Source organism: Thunnus maccoyii, chromosome 19 (assembly GCF_910596095.1).
Source record: "Thunnus maccoyii chromosome 19, fThuMac1.1, whole genome shotgun sequence".
Lineage (NCBI taxonomy): Eukaryota > Metazoa > Chordata > Actinopteri > Scombriformes > Scombridae > Thunnus > Thunnus maccoyii.
Genome location: NC_056551.1, coordinates 12,735,002 through 12,744,309, shown reverse-complemented (window position 1 = coordinate 12,744,309; position 9,308 = coordinate 12,735,002).

Below are 9,308 nucleotides of genomic sequence, written 5' to 3'. Positions count from 1 at the left end.
GTCTAGAAGAGTGTCTTTTGCATAGTCCTATTACACTATAAACTCCTATTATGTTGCAACTGTGCTTTTATTTATCTTAAAATGCGCAAAAACGCACCTGGTTAAATCATGGACACAGTGACGAATGGGATCAGTTTCAGTATTTAAAAGACAAAAAGTTGCAAGAATTTATAACAAAATCAAACAGCTATTTCTGCCTCTATAAGTGCATTTTGGACTCAGTGATAATAGTCTATCAAGAGCGTTATTGCTCACGCGTAAAACCGTTCAATTCTCCAAAATGTGGGTACAGTTCGGGAGGTGAGACGTGTGAGGTCTGTTGCTCTGTGCATCACTGGAAAGAGGGATTTGAATCAAGCCCATCCTCATGTCGTGCATATCAGCACTTTTGAATGCTGCGTTTGCGCTGCAGCTTTTTGATGCTTACAAACGCCTCCTCTCTCTCTCTCTCTCTCTCTCTCTCTCTCTCTCTCTCTCTCTCTCTAATAAATCATCCTGACTGATCCCGCCCCGGGCGCAGGGGGTCCTCCTCTTTAAAGCTCTATCCGTTTTTCCCCCTTTTCATCTCTCTGAAGAAGCCGAGTTAACCTCTGCTGATCCACAGGGCCAGAGCCCCTCTCAGCCCCAGCCCGCCTCTCATTCATTCAGCCAGTCACTCATTCATTGCTCTTTTTTTTTTTTTTTTTTGAGTGGTGAAAAGCAAACCCCACCATCTCCACTCCTCTCTCCCTCTCTCTTTCTCTGCCTTTTCATGCCCTGACTCTTCCAGAGGCGGGAAACCCAATAAGTCAAGAGGTTCCACTTTCACTCTCACCTTGACATCCCTCACTTATGGTCTCTCCCTCAGGGTTATAGATTTAAAGAGTGACACTTTCAGTTTCTACCATGAAACAGCCGCACAGTGCAAATGTTGTTTTTTTGTTTTTTACCTTGTAACTACATGAAACATTTATTGTAAAAACAGCCATCTGCTGCAGAATTTTGTTCTTTGATTTAATGATGACTGTGTTTGGCAAAAAGCTGCTGACAGCTCTACAAGTGATGCACATGATCTGTGGGATTTATTGCACTACTACAAATGTTTTTGGCTTTCAGATGTGAAACATCTTCAAGTAGTGTTCAGGCAGAGAAATGATCCTTTTTAGGTGCTACAAAACACTTTAAAGTAAAGTGTTAAAACAATTCCTGGCATCCTTCTCAATGTTTTTACTTCACTTCTTCATCTTAACTTGTTTGTATTGGGCTTAATTTATGCTGAATGTGAAAATTGCAATTTAAAAAAAGTCAAATAAACTATTAAAGCCTAAACAGCATCACACACAAAGAAAATTGAAACACTATCGACCATCCGCAGTTGTTGAATTAAGGCTTTTTAGCTCAGTAGCTTTCATGTTGGCTGTTAGTCTTGGTGGTGTATAGTAGGGGTGTGTGTGTGTACACACAGAAACAGTAGGGGACTGCTGCACTCTACGCAGGGGCCACTGTGCTTCCCTCCATTCACAAATCAATGTTTAACCCGCTGGCTAAAAGGCCTGGCAGGGGAGAGGGAGGCCCAGTCGGCAGGGTGGGCTATGAAACCATCCCGTCGAGAGATGGAGAGGAGAGAGAGGACAAAGGGAGCAGGGGAATCCTTAAAATAAACCTCCCCTGGTGAAGGCATCTCCTCCCTGCTGCTAGGGCACGACTATAGAGGATGGAGAGCAGAGCAGGGAGGTTAGAAAGAGAGAGAGAGAGAGAGAGAGAAGCAACGCTGTGGCAGGGAATGTCATTTACATTTAGTGGGAAGCATGTTTAAGCAGTGCATAGAGGAAAGACACATAAGGAGTCAAATGGACAAAGAGGTAAATTGGTGTTTTTGAACAGGCTCAGTAAGCCCTACATCTGTATATCTACCAGCAGGAACACTGTATTCTCTCAAAATATCCTCATGAAGGAACAGCAGCACACTAACTTCATCCTGCAAGAAAACAGTGTTCATCTGTACTGACTGCTTTGTGGAGAAATGTTAGAGATAGGCAGCAAATATGATGCACAAGCAGGTGTATTAAAGGAGACAGGCAGGGAATGCAGTTCAGAGAAACATATCAAAAGAAGTCTTAAGGCCGTGAACCACAAGGAGTACATTTTTAGCTTTCTTTACAAATTCATTCTGTGTCCCACAATTTCTTATTTCACTTTTTTTTGCACCTTTTTGTGCTGCCGAACTACTGTCACTTACAGTATGAGTGAATATTTTTTGAGGTCAGTGAAGTTCAGAAGACATGCAGTTATTTTATTGTTCGTTGAAACAGACAAGAGATTGCTTCACATGTTGTTGGGGTCAAGAAAAAACTACTGAAACATACATTTGTGTGAGTGTGAAGAGCAAAGTTTTTTTTTTCTTAGTGTGAGAAGAGTTGACTCATCAGAGATTAGACATGTTCTTTGGACACTGATGAAAGGCTGGATTGTAAAACAAATCTCGAAGAATCACCAAGTGGCATAATGGCTGAGATTAAAAGATTAAAAGAAAACTCTCATATAAATGCACAACTGAGTTTGTCCTGCTACTCTACTCTGACCAACACACACTCCTCACCCTCCTTCTTCTCCTCTGCCACCACACACACATACACACACACATAACCCCCCCCTCTAGCATGCCGCAGCCTAAACATCCCCCAGAATTCTTTGACAGTGGCTGCGCTGTTGCTTGGCAACGATGCGACGGACAGCGTCATCCAGGGAGTAACGGAGAAGATGAGAAGCAGAGAAGTCTACACTAATCTCGGCATTACTTTGTAGAGATCACGGGGCACAAGGATGTTCACAAATCTCAGTGTTTGCAAGACTAAAAGATACAAAATCCCAAATCCACCAATGAATAAATACACATTTGCAAGGTTTGTGATTTGTGTGAGATTTTGCAAAAGTTAATGCGCATGTGTCTAAAATTTAATTAATTCAATAGGCCTAAACATTAAGTGTGTAAGAAGGTTTTCTTCTCTTTTGGATAAAGTAACAGGTTGCAACCCGTTTTATTCCTCTTTTTTTTTTAAATTTAAACTTTATTTAACCAGGAAATCTCTTCAGATGCATTACATCTTTTACCATGTGGGCCAAAATGGCAGCGTACAATAGGTGTCACAAAGTTAAAACCTCATTAATTTACAACAATCACATCCAACACAGCAAAACAGGATCTGAGAAATATGAGAGATACAACTTAAAACAATTTCATTCCTCATGAAACATTTTTTTAATGTGATGCTTGAATGCCTGATATGAAGGTAGTGTTTCCAGATGAAGTTTGTGAACGTTTGCAAGCCCAGGATGCATAATATTAAAACGCAGTTTCACCAAGTTCAGAGCAGACTCAGAGATACTGATGATCATCCATCTAGATGATCTGGTCTGATAGCTGTTAAGAGAAAGCATTTCACGAAGGTTAACAGGAAGTTTACCAAAGATGGCTTTAAATATGAAAAGGTACTTATGAATCTTTCTTGATGAGTTCTTGTTTCAGAGTTCAATATAAAACACATAGATGAATGATAGACTGTGTCAAGCCTATACAGGGTGTCACCATAATCTAATGCAGTTAAAAATGTGGACTGAAAAAGCATGAAAAAGCTTGCAACATTTCTTTATTTCTTAAAATAAAAATGAAAACCTAGTTTGAGTTTCAGGTTATCAACATGAGCAGGGAAACGTAGTCATTCAGCCATATTTGAGGATTTGACAAAGCTGAATTTCCTAAATTGTGCATCTGCAACCGAAATTCACTTTAAACTGCAGCAGCATCAACGTAGATGATGAACATCTCGTTATCAGGAGATTTCTTCTGTTTAAAACCTCATTTCTACATGAGACTGTTACAACAACCATCATCCTCTCTGTCACTGGACAATGATTTGATTTGACAAGATTGAACAGATTTTTTAAAAAGGACTCAAAAAGTATAAATCTTTTGATGATGATGATCCGTTTCATATTCATGAGAACACATAATGCAATCACACCTGTATCACTGACCTCATAATCTCATTACTGCCACGAATTCAGTCTGAGCATCACTTCCTTTGTGCTGACTAAGTGGTGTTGTGTAAAGACCGGACTTGACGCACACAGGTCATCTTTTTACTGGAGCAATTCTATTTAAGTGCTTGAGTCAAACAGCAGTATTGGCCACCTGGGTTTAAAAAAAACCCAACCCACTGGCCTAGCAGTCAATTTATCTGTACTGCTGCTACTCACATCATCCTCTTCACACTGTCTGTTGTGACCAGAAACATGACATCTGTGAATATTAGGATTATAGTTAAATTATTGCAAACACACAGGCAAACAAACATTGACTTGTCACTTACATTTAATGTGCAAAAACACTGTTATAGAATGTGCACCTGTTGGATTAGTTAAGCATTAATGAGCTAAAAGACAAAATTCTTTGTGTTTCTGCAAAATCATACATTTGTTTCTCAATGTAACTAAATAGTGGGGAATATAATTTTACTGCAACAAAATGTGCACCTTTAAAACTCTGGGAAATGTATGACGAAAATAACATTTTTAAACATCTGCTCAGTAACAAACAGCCTATATGAATAGTCGCTGTCAGGTAAAAATGAAAAAATATTGAGTTTCCCAAATATCAGCTACACTGGAGCTTAAAAAAAAGGTCAGATTTTATTTGATTTTTCTTCAAACTGCTATGAAATTTTCAGTTTGTAAAATGAGTTTTGAAAAAGTTTCATGATCTCAGGTGTTTTGGAGTTTTCCAAACCAACAGATGATCATACTCATTTTACTGTAAATTAAATGAAAATAACCAAAAACTGGAGTTGATTAGTGGATTGAAAGACAATTAATTGATAACTGTTTTGATAATCAGGTAATAGTTTAAGTAATTTCTCAAGAAAAAAAAAACGCACCAAATATTCTCTTCTTACTTCTCAAATGTGAGGATTTGCTTCTTTTCTCTGTTTTATATCATTGCAAACTGACTATCATTGTGTTTTGGATCCACTGATTAATCAAAAACAATAGTTGAAGATGGATTCATCATTAGTTGCAGTCCTACTGGAGTGACTAAATTTTCCTGTGAGCACAACAACACGCTATGTGCAAAGAAAAAAAAAAAAAAAGATACATATGCTCAACTGGATATGAGTTTACATAAAACACATGACTCCTTAAACTGTGCAAACATTACACTCCTGAGATGCATTAGATGATACAGGAGGAGGGGAGCAGACAGAGTGAGCCAGCTGTAGCTGCTGAGTAAGAAGGTATGTGCCATGGCTCAGACCCTGAGTGACAGGTATTGACCCGCCCAGCCAAAAGACGTCTCTGTGGGAACGCTATTGATTATTGCCACAGCAATAAAGGTCCCGGAAGCTTGTGAGAATGTCACGACTCTCTGCTGCCTACCAGCCCCGGTCCCAACACACAAACACAAAGACAGAAACACTTTCAATCTGACACATCCTAACCTAGAGGCACTCACTCTCTCACGCTAAACCAAAGCGTTCTGCCGTGGCAAGGAGAAGATGAAAGAGTAGATTGGTGGCATAGTGACTGCATGGTGGGCTATGGTGGGCCCCTGGTAGACCACCCACTTTAAAGGATCAGTTCACCCAAACTAAAAAAAAAACAAACCACGCTCAAGATTTGGGTTTCATTTGCAAGAATTCTGAGATATTTGTCTCTGAGATTTCTGCTGACTTTCCAGTAAAACGGAGGTGAATAGAATTTCATTTTTGGTTCTCCCAACAATGAAAAATCACATCTAAAAAACTCAACAGCAACCTCCATTTCCAAAAACAGCATCCCTGTTACTCATTATAAACCGCAGAACACAATGTTAACAGTTTTCAGAAGGACTATTTTGTCACAGCAAGGCATGTGGATTATTTATCGATGATATCATAGACAAAGTTCTTATCCACCTCAGTTGCATTGTGATGATGTAAGAAATTTTCGAGATGCCTCTGAAATCTCAAGGTTTGATATCTGTAGAGCTACAACCATTAGCTGATTAATCGATTAGTCGATAATTAGAAAATTAATCTGCAACTATTTTGATAATCAATTAATCGTTTCAGTCATTTTTCAAGCAGAAATATCAAACATTTGATGGTTCCAGCTTCCCAAATGTAATGATTTGCTGTCCTTGTTTGTTATACTTGACAGTAAATTGAATAGCTCAACATTTTAGTCCTTTTTGTGTCCTCTAAGAAATTGTGAATGCCATTGTTTTCACTGTTTTTCAACATTTCATAGACTAAATGATTACTTAAGAAAATAATTGGCAGATTAATGGAAAATTAAAAAAATATTTGTTAGTTGCAGCTCTAGATATCTGCACAAATAAACTCGAACTGATCTCGATCTGTATGTGTTGATACCACTGGAAGTAAGTGAGAAAATATGTTTTTGGTCATTTGGATGAACTGTTCCTTTAAGACTGGATAATTGAGTCAAGTAGCTGCAGTTTATCTACTTTTTCTCTTTCAGACTCTCTCCTGCAATCTGGTCAAAACAATAAAGAATTTCTTTTTGTCTTTCTTTCTTCCTCCATCCTTTTCTCTTCCTTTCCATCTCCCCCTGCCTCTCATTCACACACCCCCGCACACAAACACCATCTCCACCCTTGACCTCGCAGTGAAAAGTTAGTGCACCCAAGGTTGAACTCTCCCAGATCTGCTGCAGCCACCGGCGCTGGGAAAGTGCCCCTGACATGCGTGTGTGTGTGCATTTGCAAGTGTGAGTTTGCGTGTGAGTGTGGCGACACTTGGGGTGTCATGAATAGGAGAGATTTGACCCTCAACCCCTGACCTGTCCACACAAACGGCCGCTCTAACCCAGCTCCACTATTGTCAGCCATGACTGCCTCCGCTCATTCACAGAGCCCGCCAAAAGAGTCAAAATTCATTATATACCACTTTGCTTATTATTTTCCACCCACATCTATACCTCTGCTCATTTCTTCTCCACCCCCACTCTTTCCATCACTCCCTTTCTCCTGCTCCCACCACTCCTCCTTTTTGCACTTTTCACAGCTTCTGAACTGTCAACCTCTGAAGTTGAATTTTCACTTGAGTGCTGAGCAGATTGAGCATAAAATATTTGCACCATTCTTGTACCATTAATTCATATTCTGACTAAAGTTCAAATTCTAACCCTCCTCAATTCTCTGCTGAAAATGCACCAAAACAAACTTTGAGTGAATGGCTGATCTTTAGTGCCATCATGTTTTTTGGAAAAAAACATCTATTTTTTAAATCATTTTTCACTTAAAATTAGTGTTTGAATGTTTTCTCAAGCTGCTCCAATATCTATTTGCAATTCTGAATAAAGCATTCTTCTGATCTCAGTGAGATGTAACTGTGTGCATGTACATACAGTCTATGTATGTGACTGCTGGACATGTAAGCTCTGTGAACATGATAAATTTGACTGTATCAATCATTTAGATTGTTGGTTCAGGTTATGTTAACACATTATGCCATTTATTATATAAAGGGAGGTTGCATATTATAAAATAAAATGTTGGTAGTAGAGCTGCAACAATTAGATGATTAATCCATAGGTCAATCGACAGAAAATTAATTGCTAACTACTAACTGTTTTGATAACCAATTAATTGTTTTGAATAATTCTTTGAGAAAAAATATCCAAATTCTCTTGTTCCAGCCTCTCAAATGTGAATATTTTCTGGTTTCTTTAGTCATCTATGATCCTATGATCTATGATGTTCGTTGGGACGAAACAAGACATTTTAGGTTACATCATGGGCTTTGGGTAACATGATTTACATTTCACCATTTTCTGACATTTTATAGACCAATCAACTAATTGATTTATCGAGAAAATAATCAACAGATTAATCAATAATGAAAATAATTGTTAGTTGCAGTCCTAGAAGGTAGCCACTTGATAAAAACTTGAAGCTGAAAATAAACAATGATGGATCTTGTGGTTCTTTATTCCTTTTGAAAACAATCTTGACAACAGCTGTTATAGGAGTATCTGAAACGGGGTCCGAGGGACCAAGAGGGGTCATTGAGGAGGTTCAAGGTGGTCCCCTGCAGCAGAAGCTGAACTGAACACTATATTATATACTTGTATCCACAGCAGGGAAAATGAAGTTCCTCAAAATAAGTCTCAAATTGATTTATACTGTGAGCTCTGGTGGACTTGTTTTCTTTGTGGACAGGCTATGTGATCAGCTGACCTTCTTTTAAGCACCCATATGACATATTTCCTGGATCCCACTGGTCCAAAGGACACCCAACCAAAGAAATGAACACTGGTGCTGAGACCTTGTTGATTTGTAGTTGTGTATATAGTGGCATTATTATATTGTTTATTTCAGTGAATCCTCTTTTACAGTCAGCACCGCTAACAAACAAGCAAAATGAACATTATTTGACTAAAAGCAACTTACACAAAACAACATATTACATATTAATAATAATATTGCACTATGAAATAAACACAAGTGCATACTCATCTCCCCTGATGGTATCATAAGAGTTATACTACTATACTACTATATACTGTATATAATATATCTTTTATGATACCATCAGGGGAGACGAGTAAATAAGAGACAATGGTCGGTCATTGGATGGATGTATTTATTTTAAGAGACTAATGGGAGCCAACACTGCAGTTCCATCAGCCAAGAATTTCTGGCTGGTGTTTTGGAGGTAAAGGCTACTTGAGATTTGTTATTCACTGTGTTTATCTTTTAATTCTCTGCATGACACATTCTTAATCCTCGATGAGTCTATTAATAATATGTGCAGTGTCTTGCATGGCCTGGTCAGCAAATTTACTTTTTGTATCCTCTGACCTATGTGTTTGCAAGTTTAAAACAAAATATATCTACTCTCACTGTTTGTGATGCTCTGATGCCTCACGTTACTCCTCAACCCTAAACCCAGTGTATCTACCTGCTAATGCATCCTTTGCTCAGCTTCTGCACGTCACTTGTCTGATTTCTAAACAGCAGCACCCAGTACATGACTCTTCTACATACTGAGGATCTAACCTCTGTTTTCTTAGCTCTTTCTTTATACGGAACTCTACGAGAGCACCAAATGTTTTAATAGTTTAACAAGTCAGAGGCAGAACAAGAAAGTCAGAGTGCAAATGGAAAAATAACAAATTATAAGTTGTATTTAAAGATCTTCTAGCGAATACCAGAAACTGGTGTGGTTGTTAAGAACTGCCATGACTCCACTGACTCAGTGGTCTTCCTAATTTAACTGTGAAAAATTCTGGTAAGTTTTCATTATCATGGTCTTGAATATCAGGAT